The sequence below is a fragment of the Oncorhynchus gorbuscha genome, linkage group LG12 (assembly GCF_021184085.1).
Source record: "Oncorhynchus gorbuscha isolate QuinsamMale2020 ecotype Even-year linkage group LG12, OgorEven_v1.0, whole genome shotgun sequence".
Taxonomy (NCBI): Eukaryota; Metazoa; Chordata; class Actinopteri; order Salmoniformes; family Salmonidae; genus Oncorhynchus; species Oncorhynchus gorbuscha.
Genome location: NC_060184.1, coordinates 56915924 through 56931817, shown reverse-complemented (window position 1 = coordinate 56931817; position 15894 = coordinate 56915924). Strand labels below are relative to the sequence as shown.

General features: G+C 44.3%; 1 protein-coding gene across 3 annotated transcripts in view; it reads left to right on the top strand.

The window, feature by feature from the left end:
- The window catches only part of LOC123991147 (partitioning defective 3 homolog), a 625449-nt gene that overhangs the window by 335252 nt on the left and 274303 nt on the right, over positions 1-15894 (top strand). The gene's annotated exons all lie outside the window — the stretch shown is intronic.

Genomic DNA, 15894 nt, shown 5'->3' with positions numbered 1-15894 from the left:
CCTTTTTTATCTCTGTCTATCGCCCTCCTTTTCTTCTGTCTATCGCCCTCCTTTTCTTATCTCTGTCTATCGCCCTCCTTTTCTTATCTCTGTCTATCGCCCTCCTTTTTTATCTCTGTCTATCGCCCTCCTTTTTTATCTCTGTCTATCGCCCTCCTTTTCTTATCTCTGTCTATCGCCCTCCTTTTCTTATCTCTGTCTATCGCCCTCCTTTTTTATCTCTGTCTATCGCCCTCCTTTTTTTATCTCTGTCTATCGCCCTCCTTTTCTTATCTCTGTCTATCGCCCTCCTTTTCTTATCTCTCTGTCTATCGCCCTCCTTTTTTATCTCTGTCTATCGCCCTCCTTTTCTTATCTCTGTCTATCGCCCTCCTTTTCTTATCTCTGTCTATCGCCCTCCTTTTCTTATCTCTGTCTATCGCCCTCCTTTTCTTATCTCTGTCTATCGCCCTCCTTTTTTATCTCTGTCTATCGCCCTCCTTTTTTATCTCTGTCTATCGCCCTCCTTTTCTTATCTCTGTCTATCGCCCTCCTTTTCTTATCTCTGTCTATCGCCCTCCTTTTCTTATCTCTGTCTATCGTCCTCCTTTTCTTCTTTCTATCACCCTCCTTTTTTATCTCTGTCTATCGCCCTCCTTTTCTTATCTCTGTCTATCGCCCTCCTTTTCTTATCTCTGTCTATCACCCTCCTTTTCTTACCTCTGTCTATCGCCCTCCTTTTCTTTCTCTGTCTATCGCCCTCCTTTTCTTATCTCTGTCTATCGCCCTACTTTTCTTTCTCTGTCTATCGCCCTCCTTTTCTTGTCTATCGCCCTCCTTTTCTTATCTCTGTCTGTCACCCTCCTTTTTTATCTCTGTCTATCGCCCTCCTTTTCTTGTTTCTTTTCTCTGTCTATCGCCCTCCTTTTTTATCTCTGTCTATCGCCCTCCTTTTCTTTTCTCTGTCTATCGCCCTCCTTTTCTTATCTATGTCTATCGCCCTCCTTTTTTTATCTCTGTCTATCGCCCTCCTTTTCTTATCTCTGTCTATCGCCCTCCTTTTCTTATCTCTGTCTATCGCCCTCCTTTTCTTTCTCTGTCTATCGCCCTCCTTTTCTTATCTCTGTCTATCGCCCTCCTTTTCCTCCTGTTTTCTTCTTCTCTGTCTATCGCCCTCCTTTTCTTATCTCTGTCTATCGCCCTCCTTTTCTTATCTCTGTCTATCGCCCTCCTTTTCTTTCTGTCTATCACCCTCCTTTTCTTATCTCTGTCTATCGCCCTCCTTTTCTTTCTCTGTATCGCCCTCCTTTCTCTGTCTATCGCCCTCCTTTATCTCTGTCTATCGCCCTCCTTTTTTTCTCTGTCTATCGCCCTCCTTTTCTTATCTCTGTCTATCACCCTCCTTTTCTTATCTCTGTCTATCGCCCTCCTTTTCTTTCTCTGTCTATCGCCCTCCTTTTCTTATCTCTGTCTATCGCCCTCCTTTTCTTATCTTGTCTATCGCCCTCCTTTTCTTATCTCTGTCTATCGCCCTCCTTTTCTTATCTCTGTCTATCGCCCTCCTTTTTTTATCTCTGTCTATCGCCCTCCTTTTCTTATCTCTGTCTATCGCCCTCCTTTTTTTATCTCTGTCTATCGCCCTCCTTTTCTTATCTCTGTCTATCGCCCTCCTTTTCTTATCTCTGTCTATCGCCCTCCTTTTCTTATCTCTGTCTATCGCCCTCCTTTTCTTATCTGTCTGTCTATCACCCTCCTTTTTTATCTCTGTCTATCGCCCTCCTTTTCTTATCTATGTCTATCACCCTCCTTTTCTTATCTCTGTCTATCGCCCTCCTTTTCTTACCTCTGTCTATCGTCCTCCTTTTCTTCTTTCTATCACCCTCCTTTTTTTATCTCTGTCTATCGCCCTCCTTTTCTTAGCTCTGTCTATCGCCCTCCTTTTCTTACCTCTGTCTATCGCCCTCCTTTTCTTATCTCTGTCTATCGCCCTCCTTTTCTTATCTCTGTCTATCGCCCTCCTTTTCTTATCTCTGTCTATCGCCCTCCTTTTCTTATCTCTGTCTATCGCCCTCCTTTTCTTATCTCTGTCTATCTGTCCCTCCTTTTTTCTCTGTCTATCGCCCTCCTTTTCTTTCTCTGTCTATCACGCCCTCCTTTTTTATCTCTGTCTATCGCCCTCCTTTTCTTCTCTGTCTATCGCCCTCCTTTTTTTTCTGTCTATCGCCCTCCTTTTTTATCTCTGTGTATCGCCCTCCTTTTTTATCTCTGTCTATCGCCCTCCTTTTCTTATCTCTGTCTATCGCCCTCCTTTTCTTCTGTCTATCGCCCTCCTTTTCTTATCTCTGTCTATCGCCCTCCTTTTCTTATCTCTGTCTATCGCCCTCCTTTTCTTATCTCTGTCTATCGCCCTCCTTTTCTTATCTCTGTCTATCGCCCTCCTTTTCTCTCTGTCTATCGCCCTCCTTTTCTTATCTCTGTCTATCGCCCTCCTTTTCTTATCTCTGTCTATCGCCCTCCTTTTCTCTGTCTATCGCCCTCCTTTTCTTATCTCTGTCTATCGCCCTCCTTTTCTTCTGTCTATCGCCCTCCTTTTTTTATCTCTGTCTATCGCCCTCCTTTTCTTATCTCTGTCTATCGCCCTCCTTTTCTTATCTCTGTCTATCGCCCTCCTTTTCTTATCTCTGTCTATCGCCCTCCTTTTCTTATCTCTGTCTATCACCCTCCTTTTCTTACCTCTGTCTATCGCCCTCCTTTTCTTACCTCTGTCTATCGCCCTCCTTTTCTTACCTCTGTCTGTCACCCTCCTTTTTTATCTCTGTCTATCGCCTCCTCCTTTTCTTGTCTATCGCCCTCCTTTTCTTATCTCTGTCTATCCCTCCTTTTTTTATCTCTGTCTATCGCCCTCCTTTTTTATCTCTGTCTATCGCCCTCCTTTTCTTATCTCTGTCTATCGCCCTCCTTTTCTTATCTCTGTCTATCGCCCTCCTTTTCTCTGTCTATCTCCTTTTCTTATCTCTGTCTATCGCCCTCCTTTTCTTACCTCTGTCTATCGCCCTCCTTTACTTACCTCTGTCTATCACCCTCCTTTTCTTATCTCTGTCTATCACCCTCCTTTTCTTATCTCTGTCTATCGCCCTCCTTTTCTTATCTCTGTCTATCGCCCTCCTTTTCTTTTCCTTTTCTTATCTCTGTCTATGCCCTCCTTTTCTTACCTCTGTCTATCGCCCTCCTTTTCTTACCTCTGTCTATCACCCTCCTTTTCTTATCTCTGTCTATCGCCTCCTTTTTTCTTGTCTATCGCCCTCCTTTTCTTGTCTTATCTATACCCTCCTTTTCTGTCTATCTCCTTTTCTTATCTCGCCCTCCTTTTCTTATCTCTGTCTATCGCCCTCCTTTTCTTCTCTGTCTATCGCCCTCCTTTTCTTATCTCTGTCTATCTGTCTATCCCTCCTTTTCTTATCTCTGTCTATCGCCCTCCTTTTCTTATCTCTGTCTATCACCCTCCTTTCTCTGTATCGCCCTCCTTTTCTCTGTCTATCGCCCTCCTTTTCTTCTCTGTCTATCGCCCCTCCTTTTCTTATCTCTGTCTATCGCCCTCCTTTTCTTATCTCTGTCTGTCTGTCACCCTCCTTTTCTTATCTCTGTCTATCGCCCTCCTTTTCTTGTCTATCGCCCTCCTTTTCTTATCTCTGTCTATCGCCCTCCTTTTCTTATCTCTGTCTATCGCCCTCCTTTTCTTATCTCTGTCTATCGCCCTCCTTTTCTTATCTCTGTCTATCGCCCTCCTTTTCTTATCTGTCTATCGCCCTCCTTTTCTTCCTGTTTCTTATCTCTGTCTATCACCCTCCTTTTCTTACCTCTGTCTATCGCCCTCCTTTTCTTACCTCTGTCTATCACCCTCCTTTTTTTATCTCTGTCTATCGCCCTCCTTTTCTTGTCTATCGCCCTCCTTTTCTTATCTCTCTGTCTATCGCCCTCCTTTTCTTATCTCTGTCTATCGCCCTCCTTTTCTTCTTCTGTCTATCGCCCTCCTTTTTTTCTTCTGTCTATGTCTATCGTCCCTCCTTTTCTTATCTCTGTCTATCGCCCTCCTTTTCTTACCTCTGTCTATCGCCCTCCTTTTCTTTTGTCTATCGCCCTCCTTTCTGTCTATCGCCCTCCTTTTCTTACCTCTGTCTATCGCCCTCCTTTTCTTACCTCTGTCTATCACCCTCCTTTTCTTATCTCTGTCTATCGCCCTCCTTTTCTTCTCTGTCTATCGCCCTCCTTTTCTTACCTCTGTCTATCACCCTCCTTTCTTATCTCTGTCTATCGCCCTCCTTTTCTTGTCTATCGCCCTCCTTTTCTTATCTCTGTCTATCGCTCTCCTCCTTTTCTCTGTCTATCGCCCTCCTTTTATCACCCTCCTTTTCTTATCTCTGTCTATCGCCCTCCTTTTTTATCTCTGTCTATCGCCCTCCTTTTCTTATCTCTGTCTATCGCCCTCCTTTTCTTACCTCTGTCTATCACCCTCCTTTTCTTACCTCTGTCTATCGCCCTCCTTTTCTTTCTCTGTCTATCACCCTCCTTTTCTTATCTCTGTCTATCTTTTCTCCTTTTCTTTTCTCTGTCTATCGCCCTCCTTTTCTTATCTCTGTCTATCGCTCCTTTCCTTTTCTCTGTCTATCGCCCTCCTTTTCTTTCTCTGTCTATCGCCCTCCTTTTCTTATCTCTGTCTATCGCCCTCCTTTTCTTATCTCTGTCTATCGCCCTCCTTTTCTTATCTCTGTCTATCGCCCTCCTTTTCTTATCTCTGTCTATCGCCCTCCTTTTCTCCTTTTCTTATTACCTCTGTCTATCGCCCTCCTTTTTTACCTCTGTCTATCACCCTCCTTTTCTTAGCTCTGTCTATCGCCCTCCTTTTCTTATCTCTGTCTATCGCCCTCCTTTTCTTATCTCTGTCTATCGCCCTCCTTTTCTTATCTCTGTCTATCGCCCTCCTTTTCTCTGTCTATCGCCCTCCTTTTCTTCTGTCTTTTCTTATCTCTGTCTATCGCCCTCCTTTTTTCTTGTCTATCGCCCTCCTTTTCTTATCTCTGTCTATCGCCCGCCTTTTCTTACCTCTGTCTATCGCCCTCCTTTTCTTACCTCTGTCTATCACCCTCCTTTTTTTCTCAGTCTATCGCCCTCCTTTTCTTGTCTATCGCCCTCCTTTTCTTATCTCTGTCTATCGCCCTCCTTTTCTTGTCTCCTTTTCTTCTGTCTATCACCCTCCTTTTCTTCTGTCTATCACCCTCCTTTTCTTATCTGTCTATCGCCCTCCTTTTTATCTCTTTCTATCGCCCTCCTTTTCTTACCTCTGTCTATCGCCCTCCTTTTCTTGTCTATCACCCTCCTTTTCTTCTGTCTATCGCCCTCCTTTTCTTATCTCTGTCTATCGCCCTCCTTTTCTTATCTCTGTCTATCGCCCTCCTTTTCTTGTCTATCGCCCTCCTTTTCTTATCTCTGTCTATCGCCCTCCTTTTCTTATCTCTGTCTATCGCCCTCCTTTTCTTATCTCTGTCTATCACCCTCCTTTTCTTGTCTATCGCCCTCCTTTTCTTATCTCTGTCTATCGCCCTCCTTTTCTTATCTCTGTCTATCGCCCTCCTTTTCTTATCTCTGTCTATCGCCCTCCTTTTCTTATCTCTGTCTATCGCCCTCCTTTTCTTATCTCTGTCTATCGCCCTCCTTTTCTTATCTCTGTCTATCACCCTCCTTTTCTTACCTCTGTCTATCACCCTCCTTTTTTATCTCTGTCTATCGCCCTCCTTTTTCTCTGTCTATCGCCCTCCTTTTCTTTCTCTGTCTATCGCCCTCCTTTTCTTTCTTCCCTTCTGTCTATTTTCTTATCTCTGTCTATCGCCCTCCTTTTCTTATCTCTGTCTATCACCCTCCTTTTCTTATCTCTGTCTATCGCCCTCCTTTTCTTATCTCTGTCTATCACCCTCCTTTTCTTATCTCTGTCTATCACCCTCCTTTTCTTATCTCTGTCTATCGCCCTCCTTTTCTTATCTCTGTCTATCGCCCTCCTTTTCCTGTCTATCACCCTCCTTTTCTTATCTCTGTCTATCGCCCTCCTTTTCTTTGTCTATCGCCCTCCTTTTCTTATCTCTGTCTATCGCCCTCCCTTTTCTTATCGCCCTCCTTTTCTTCTGTCTATCGCCCTCCTTTTCTTATCTCTTCTGTCTATCACCCTCCTTTTCTTTTTTATCTCTTTCTATCGTCCCTCCTTTTCTTATCTCTGTCTATCGCCCTCCTTTTCTTATCTCTGTCTATCGCCCTCCTTTTCTTACCTCTGTCTATCGCCCTCCTTTTCTTATCTCTGTCTATCGCCCTCCTTTTCTTATCTCTGTCTATCGCCCTCCTTTTCTTATCTCTGTCTATCGCCCTCCTTTTTTATCTCTGTCTATCGCCCTCCTTTTCTCTGTCTATCACCCTCCTTTTCTCTCTGTCTATCACCCTCCTTTTCTTATCTCTGTCTATCGCCCTCCTTTTCTTATCTCTGTCTATCGCCCTCCTTTTCTTACCTCTGTCTATCGCCCTCCTTTTCTTATCCTTTCTTATCTGTCTATCGCCCTCTTTTCTATTTCCTTTTATCTCTGTCTATCGCCCTCCTTTTCTTATCTCTGTCTATCACCCTCCTTTTCTTACCTCTGTCTATCGCCCTCCTTTTCTTACCTCTGTCTATCACCCTCCTTTTTCTCTGTCTATCGCCCTCCTTTTCTTATCTCTGTCTATCGCCCTCCTTTTCTTATCTCTGTCTATCACCCTCCCTTTTCTTACCTCTGTCTATCGCCCTCCTTTTCTTATCTCTGTCTATCGCCCTCCTTTTCTTATCTCTGTCTATCGCCCTCCTTTTCTTCTGTCTACCACCCTCCTTTTCTTCTGTCTATCACCCTCCTTTTCTTATCTCTGTCTATCGCCCTCCTTTTCTTACCTCTGTCTATCGCCCTCCTTTTCTTATCTCTGTCTATCGCCCTCCTTTTCTTACCTCTGTCTATCACCCTCCTTTTCTTATCTCTGTCTATCGCCCTCCTTTTCTTATCTCTGTCTATCACCCTCCTTTTCTTACCTCTGTCTATCGCCCTCCTTTTCTTACCTCTGTCTATCACCCTCCTTTTCTTATCTCTGTCTGTCTATCGCCCTCCTTTTCTTCTATCGCCTGTCTTTATCTTGTCTATCCTCCTTTTCTTCTGTTATCACCCTCCTTTTCTTCTGTCTACCCTCCTTTTCTTATCTATGTCTATCTCCTTTTCTTATCTCTGTCTATCGCCCTCCTTTTCTTACCTCTGTCTATCGTCCTCCTTTTCTTCTGTCTATTTTTTATCTCTGTCTATCACCCTCCTTTTCTTATCTCTGTCTATCGCCCTCCTTTTCTTATCTATGTCTATCGCCCTCCTTTTCTTATCTCTGTCTATCGCCCTCCTTTTCTTATCTCTGTCTATCGCCCTCCTTTTCTTATCTCTGTCTATCGCCCTCCTTTTCTTAGCTCTGTCTATCGCCCTCCTTTTCTTATCTCTGTCTATCGCCCTCCTTTTCTTGTCTATCGCCCTCCTTTTCTTCTGTCTATCACCCTCCTTTTCTTCTGTCTATCACCCTCCTTTTCTTATCTATGTCTATCGCCCTCCTTTTCTTATCTCTGTCTATCGCCCTCCTTTTCTTACCTCTGTCTATCGCCCTCCTTTTCTTACCTCTGTCTATCGTCCTCCTTTTCTTCTGTCTATCACCCTCCTTTTTTATCTCTGTCTATCACCCTCCTTTTCTTATCTCTGTCTATCGCCCTCCTTTTCTTATCTATGTCTATCGCCCTCCTTTTCTTATCTCTGTCTATCGCCCTCCTTTTCTTATCTCTGTCTATCGCCCTCCTTTTCTTATCTATGTCTATCGCCCTCCTTTTCTTAGCTCTGTCTATCGCCCTCCTTTTCTTACCTCTGTCTATCACCCTCCTTTTCTTATCTCTGTCTATCGCCCTCCTTTTCTTCTCAGTCTATCACCCTCCTTTTCTTAACTCTGTCTATCGCCCTCCTTTCTTGTCTATCGCCCTCCTTTTCTTATCTCTGTCTATCGCCCTCCTTTTCTTACCTCTGTCTATCACCCTCCTTTTCTTATCTCTGTCTATCGCCCTCCTTTTCTTACCTCTGTCTATCGTCCTCCTTTTCTTACCTCTGTCTATCACCCTTTTTTTATCTCTGTCTATCGCCCTCCTTTTTTCTTGTCTATCACCCTCCTTTTCTTATCTCTGTCTATCGCCCTCCTTTTCTTGTCTCTGTCTATGCCCTCCTTTTCTTCTGTCTATCACCCTCCTTTTCTTTCTCTGTCTATCACCCTCCTTTTCTTCTGTTTTCCTTTTTTATCTCTGTCTATCACCCTCCTTTTCTTATCTCTGTCTATCGCCCTCCTTTTCTTATCTATGTCTATCGCCCTCCTTTTCTTATCTCTGTCTATCGCCCTCCTTTTCTTACCTCTGTCTATCGCCCTCCTTTTCTTACCTCTGTCTATCACCCTCCTTTTCTTAGCTCTGTCTATCGCCCTCCTTTTCTTATCTCTGTCTATCGCCCTCCTTTTCTTATTTCTGTCTATCGCCCTCCTTTTCTTATCTCTGTCTATCGCCCTCCTTTTCTTGTTATCTCTGTCTATCGTCCTCCTTTTCTTATCTCTGTCTATCGCCCTCCTTTTCTTGTCTATCACCCTCCTTTTCTTATCTCTGTCTATCGCCCTCCTTTTCTTATCTCTGTCTATCGCCCTCCTTTTCTTACCTCTGTCTATCGCCCTCCTTTTCTTACCTCTGTCTGTCACCCTCCTTTTTTATCTCTGTCTATCGCCCTCCTTTTCTTGTCTATCGCCCTCCTTTTCTTATCTCTGTCTATCGCCCTCCTTTTCTTGTCTATCGCCCTCCTTTTCTTCTGTCTATCACCCTCCTTTTCTTATCTCTGTCTATCGCCCTCCTTTTCTTATCTCTGTCTATCGCCCTCCTTTTCTTACCTCTGTCTATCGCCCTCCTTTTCTTCTGTCTATCACCCTCCTTTTCTTACCTCTGTCTATCGTCCTCCTTTTCTTCTGTCTATCACCCTCCTTTTTTTATCTCTGTCTATCGCCCTCCTTTTCTTATCTCTGTCTATCGCCCTCCTTTTCTTATCTATGTCTATCGCCCTCCTTTTCTTATCTCTGTCTATCACCCTCCTTTTTTATCTCTGTCTATCGCCCTCCTTTTCTTATCTCTGTCTATCACCCTCCTTTTCTTAGCTCTGTCTATCGCCCTCCTTTTCTTACCTCTGTCTATCGCCCTCCTTTTCTTCTTACCTCTGTCTATCGCCCTCCTTTTCTTATCTCTGTCTATCGCCCTCCTTTTTTCTTCGCCCTCCTTTTCTTATCTCTGTCTATCGCCCTCCTTTTCTTACCTCTGTCTATCGCCCTCCTTTTCTGTTATCTGTCTATCACCCTCCTTTTCTTATCTCTGTCTATCGCCCTCCTTTTTTCTTACCTCTGTCTATCGCCCTCCCTCCTTTTCTTACCTCTGTCTATCACCCTCCTTTTCTTATCTCTGTCTATCACCCTCCTTTTCTTATCTCTGTCTATCGCCCTCCTTTTTTCTCTGTCTATCGCCCTCCTTTTCTTATCTCTGTCTATCGCCCTCCTCTTGTCTTTCGCCCTCCTCTGTCTATCACCCTCCTCCTTTTCTTATCTCTGTCTATCGCCCTCCTTTTCTTATCTCTGTCTATCGCCCTCCTTTTTTCTTCTGTCTATCACCCTCCTTTTCTTATCTCTGTCTATCACCCTCCTTTTCTTATCTCTGTCTTTTCTTATCTGTCTATCACCCTCCTTTTCTTATCTCTGTCTATCCTCCTTTTCCTGTCTATTTCTTATCTCTCTATACCCTCCTTTTCTTATCTCTGTCTATCACCCTCCTTTTTTATCTCTGTCTATCACCCTCTGTCTATCGCCCTCCTTTTCTTATCTCTGTCTATCACCCTCCTTTTCTTATCTCTGTCTATCGCCCTCCTTTTCTTGTCTATCGCCTCCTTTCCTTATCTCTGTCTATCACCCTCCTTTTCTTATTCTGTCTATCACCCTCCTTTTCTTATCTCTGTCTATCACCCTCCTTTTCTTATCTCTGTCTATCACCCTCCTTTTCTTATCTCTGTCTATCACCCTCCTTTTCTTATCTCTGTCTATCGCCCTCCTTTTCTTATCTCTGTCTATCGCCCTCCTTTTTTATCTCTGTCTATCGCCCTCCTTTTCTTATCTCTGTCTATCGCCCTCCTTTTCTTATCTCTGTCTATCACCCTCCTTTTCTTATCTCTGTCTATCGCCCTCCTTTTCTTACCTCTGTCTATCACCCTCCTTTTCTTATCTCTGTCTATCACCCTCCTTTTCTTATCTCTGTCTATCACCCTCCTTTTCTTACCTCTGTCTATCGCCCTCCTTTTCTTATCTCTGTCTATCACCCTCCTTTTCTTATCTCTGTCTATCGCCCTCCTTTTCTTGTCTATCGCCCTCCTTTTCTTGTCTATCGCCCTCCTTTCCTTCTGTCTATCACCCTCCTTTTCTTCTGTCTATCACCCTCCTTTTCTTATCTCTGTCTATCGCCCTCCTTTTCTTATCTCTGTCTATCGCCCTCCTTTTCTTATCTCTGTCTATCGCCCTCCTTTTCTTATCTCTGTCTATCGCCCTCCTTTTCTTATCTCTGTCTATCGCCCTCCTTTTCTTCTCTGTCTATCGCCCTCCTTTTCTTACCTCTGTCTATCGCCCTCCTTTTCTTCTCTGTCTATCGCCCTCCTTTTCTTATCTCTGTCTATCGCCCTCCTTTTCTTGTCTATCGCCCTCCTTTTCTTATCTCTGTCTATCGCCCTCCTTTTCTTGTCTATCGCCCTCCTTTTCTTATCTCTGTCTATCGCCCTCCTTTACTTGCCTATCGCCCTCCTTTTCTTACCTCTGTCTATCACCCTCCTTTTCTTATCTCTGTCTATCGCCCTCCTTTTCTTACCTCTGTCTATCGCCCTCCTTTTCTTACCTCTGTCTATCACCCTCCTTTTCTTAGCTCTGTCTATCGCCCTCCTTTTCTTACCTCTGTCTATCGCCCTCCTTTTCTTACCTCTGTCTGTCACCCTCCTTTTTTATCTCTGTCTATCGCCCTCCTTTTCTTGTCTATCGCCCTCCTTTTCTTATCTCTGTCTATCGCCCTCCTTTTCTTGTCTATCGCCCTCCTTTTCTTCTGTCTATCACCCTCCTTTTCTTATCTCTGTCTATCGCCCTCCTTTTCTTACCTCTGTCTATCACCCTCCTTTTCTTATCTCTGTCTATCGCCCTCCTTTTCTTATCTCTGTCTATCACCCTCCTTTTCTTATCTCTGTCTATCACCCTCCTTTTCTTATCTCTGTCTATCACCCTCCTTTTCTTACCTCTGTCTATCGCCCTCCTTTTCTTACCTCTGTCTATCACCCTCCTTTTCTTATCTCTGTCTATCGCCCTCCTTTTCTTGTCTATCGCCCTCCTTTTCTTATCTCTGTCTATCGCCCTCCTTTTCTTTTCTTGTCTATCGCCCTCCTTTTCTTCTGTCTATCACCCTCCTTTTCTTCTGTCTATCACCCTCCTTTTCTTATCTCTGTCTATCGCCCTCCTTTTCTTATCTCTGTCTATCGCCCTCCTTTTCTTACCTCTGTCTATCGCCCTCCTTTTCTTATCTCTGTCTATCACCCTCCTTTTCTTATCTGTCTATCACCCTCCTTTTCTTATCTCTGTCTATCGCCCTCCTTTTCTTATCTCTGTCTATCGCCCTCCTTTTCTTACCTCTGTCTATCGCCCTCCTTTTCTTACCTCTGTCTATCGTCCTCCTTTTCTTCTGTCTATCACCCTCCTTTTTTATCTCTGTCTATCACCCTCCTTTTCTTATCTCTGTCTATCGCCCTCCTTTTCTTATCTATGTCTATCGCCCTCCTTTTCTTATCTCTGTCTATCGCCCTCCTTTTCTTATCTCTGTCTATCGCCCTCCTTTTCTTATCTATGTCTATCGCCCTCCTTTTCTTAGCTCTGTCTATCGCCCTCCTTTTCTTACCTCTGTCTGTCACCCTCCTTTTCTTACCTCTGTCTATCGCCCTCCTTTTCTTCTCAGTCTATCGCCCTCCTTTTCTTAACTCTGTCTATCGCCCTCCTTTACTTGTCTATCGCCCTCCTTTTCTTACCTCTGTCTATCGCCCTCCTTTTCTTACCTCTGTCTATCACCCTCCTTTTCTTAGCTCTGTCTATCGCCCTCCTTTTCTTACCTCTGTCTATCGCCCTCCTTTTCTTACCTCTGTCTATCACCCTCCTTTTTTATCTCTGTCTATCGCCCTCCTTTTCTTGTCTATCGCCCTCCTTTTCTTATCTCTGTCTATCGCCCTCCTTTTCTTGTCTAGCGCCCTCCTTTTCTTCTGCCTCCTTTTTCTGTCTATCGCCCTCCTTTTCTTCTGTCTATCACCCTCCTTTTCTTATCTATGTCTATCGCCCTCCTTTTTTATCTCTTTCTATCGCCCTCCTTTTCTTACCTCTGTCTATCGCCCTCCTTTTCTTCTGTCTATCACCCTCCTTTTCTTACCTCTGTCTATCGTCCTCCTTTTCTTCTGTCTATCACCCTCCTTTTTTTTATCTCTGTCTATCGCCCTCCTTTTCTTATCTCTGTCTATCGCCCTCCTTTTCTTATCTATGTCTATCGCCCTCCTTTTCTTATCTCTGTCTATCGCCCTCCTTTTGTTACCTCTGTCTATCGCCCTCCTTTTCTTACCTCTGTCTATCACCCTCCTTTTCTTAGCTCTGTCTATCGCCCTCCTTTTCTTACCTCTGTCTATCGCCCTCCTTTTCTTATTTCTGTCTATCGCCCTCCTTTTCTTATCTATGTCTATCGCCCTCCTTTTCTTGTCTATCGCCCTCCTTTTCTTCTGTCTATCGTCCTCCTTTTCTTATCTCTGTCTATCGCCCTCCTTTTCTTGTCTATCACCCTCCTTTTCTTATCTCTGTCTATCGCCCTCCTTTTCTTAGCTCTGTCTATCGCCCTCCTTTTCTTACCTCTGTCTATCGCCCTCCTTTTCTTACCTCTGTCTGTCACCCTCCTTTTTTATCTCTGTCTATCGCCCTCCTTTTCTTGTCTATCGCCCTCCTTTTCTTATCTCTGTCTATCGCCCTCCTTTTCTTGTCTATCGCCCTTCTTTTCTTCTGTCTATCACCCTCCTTTTCTTCTGTCTATCACCCTCCTTTTCTTATCTATGTCTATCGCCCTCCTTTTTTATCTCTTTCTATCGCCCTCCTTTTCTTACCTCTGTCTATCGCCCTCCTTTTCTTCTGTCTATCACCCTCCTTTTCTTACCTCTGTCTATCGTCCTCCTTTTCTTCTGTCTATCACCCTCCTATCGCCCTCCTTTTTTATCTCTGTCTATCGCCCTCCTTTTCTTATCTCTGTCTATCGCCCTCCTTTTCTTATCTATGTCTATCGCCCTCCTTTTCTTATCTCTGTCTATCGCCCTCCTTTTCTTACCTCTGTCTATCACCCTCCTTTTCTTACCTCTGTCTATCACCCTCCTTTTCTTAGCTCTGTCTATCACCCTCCTTTTCTTATCTCTGTCTATCGCCCTCCTTTTCTTATCTCTGTCTATCGCCCTCCTTTTCTTATCTCTGTCTATCGCCCTCCTTTTTTTCTTTTCTTATCTCTGTCTCCTTTTCTTATCTCTGTCTATCGCCCTCCTTTTCTTACCTCTGTCTATCGCCCTCCTTTTCTTATCTCTGTCTATCACCCTCCTTTTCTTAGCTCTGTCTATCGCCCTCCTTTTCTTATTTCTGTCTATCGCCCTCCTTTTCTTATCTATGTCTATCGCCCTCCTTTTCTTGTCTATCGCCCTCCTTTTCTTCTGTCTATCGTCCTCCTTTTCTTATCTCTGTCTATCGCCCTCCTTTTCTTGTCTATCACCCTCCTTTTCTTATCTCTGTCTATCGCCCTCCTTTTCTTAGCTCTGTCTATCGCCCTCCTTTTCTTAGCTCTGTCTATCGCCCTCCTTTTCTTACCTCTGTCTATCGCCCTCCTTTTCTTACCTCTGTCTGTCACCCTCCTTTTTTATCTCTGTCTATCGCCCTCCTTTTCTTATCTCTGTCTATCGCCCTCCTTTTCTTGTCTATCGCCCTCCTTTTCTTCTGTCTATCACCCTCCTTTTCTTCTGTCTATCACCCTCCTTTTCTTATCTATGTCTATCGCCCTCCTTTTTTTATCTCTTTCTATCGCCCTCCTTTTCTTACCTCTGTCTGTCGCCCTCCTTTTCTTCTGTCTATCACCCTCCTTTTCTTACCTCTGTCTATCGTCCTCCTTTTCTTCTGTCTATCGCCCTCCTTTTTTTTATCTCTGTCTATCGCCCTCCTTTTCTTATCTCTGTCTATCGCCCTCCTTTTCTTATCTATGTCTATCGCCCTCCTTTTCTTATCTCTGTCTATCGCCCTCCTTTTGTTACCTCTGTCTATTGCCCTCCTTTTCTTACCTCTGTCTATCACCCTCCTTTTCTTAGCTCTGTCTATCGCCCTCCTTTTCTTATTTCTGTCTATCGCCCTCCTTTTCTTATCTATGTCTATCGCCCTCCTTTTCTTGTCTATCGCCCTCCTTTTCTTCTGTCTATCGTCCTCCTTTTCTTATCTCTGTCTATCGCCCTCCTTTTCTTGTCTATCACCCTCCTTTTCTTATCTCTGTCTATCGCCCTCCTTTTCTTATCTCTGTCTATCGTCCTCCTTTTCTTATCTCTGTCTATCGCCCTCCTTTTCTTCTGTCTATCGCCCTCCTTTTCTTATCTCTGTCTATCGCCCTCCTTTTTTTATCTCTGTCTATCGCCCTCCTTTTCTGCTGTCTATCGCCCTCCTTTTCTTATCTCTGTCTATCGCCCTCCTTTTCTTATCTCTGTCTATCGCCCTCCTTTTCTTAGCTCTGTCTATCGCCCTCCTTTTCTTAGCTCTGTCTATCGCCCTCCTTTTCTTACCTCTGTCTGTCACCCTCCTTTTCTTACCTCTGTCTATCGCCCTCCTTTTCTTCTCAGTCTATCGCCCTCCTTTTCTTATCTCTGTCTATCGCCCTCCTTTTCTTTTCTCTGTCTATCGCCCTCCTTTTCTTGTCTATCGCCCTCCTTTTCTTATCTCTGTCTATCGCCCTCCTTTACTTGTCTATCGCCCTCCTTTTCTTACCTCTGTCTATCACCCTCCTTTTCTTAGCTCTGTCTATCGCCCTCCTTCTCTTACCTCTGTCTATCGCCCTCCTTTTCTTACCTCTGTCTGTCACCCTCCTTTTCTTAGCTCTGTCTATCGCCCTCCTTTTCTTACCTCTGTCTATCGCCCTCCTTTTCTTATTTCTGTCTATCGCCCTCCTTTTCTTGTCTATCGCCCTCCTTTTCTTACCTCTGTCTATCGCCCTCCTTTTCTTATCTCTGTCTATCGCCCTCCTTTTCTTCTGTCTATCACCCTCCTTTTCTTCTGTCTATCACCCTCCTTTTCTTCTGTCTATCGCCCTCCTTTTCTTCTGTCTATCACCCTCCTTTTCTTCTGTCTATCGCCCTCCTTTTCTTCTGTCTATCGCCCTCCTTTTCTTGTCTATCGCCCTCCTTTTCTTCTGTCTATCACCCTCCTTTTTTTATCTCTGTCTATCGCCCTCCTTTTCTTGTCTATCGCCCTCCGTTTCTTATCTCTGTCTATCGCCCTCATTTTCTTGTCTATCGCCCTCCTTTTCTTCCGTCTATCATCCTCCTTTTCTTATCTATGTCTATCGCCCTCCTTTTCTTGTCTATCGCCCTCCTTTTCTTACCTCTGTCTATCGCCCTCCTTTTCTTATCTATGTCTATCACCCTCCTTTTCTTACCTCTGTCTATCGTCCTCCTTTTCTTCTGTCTATCGTCCTCCTTT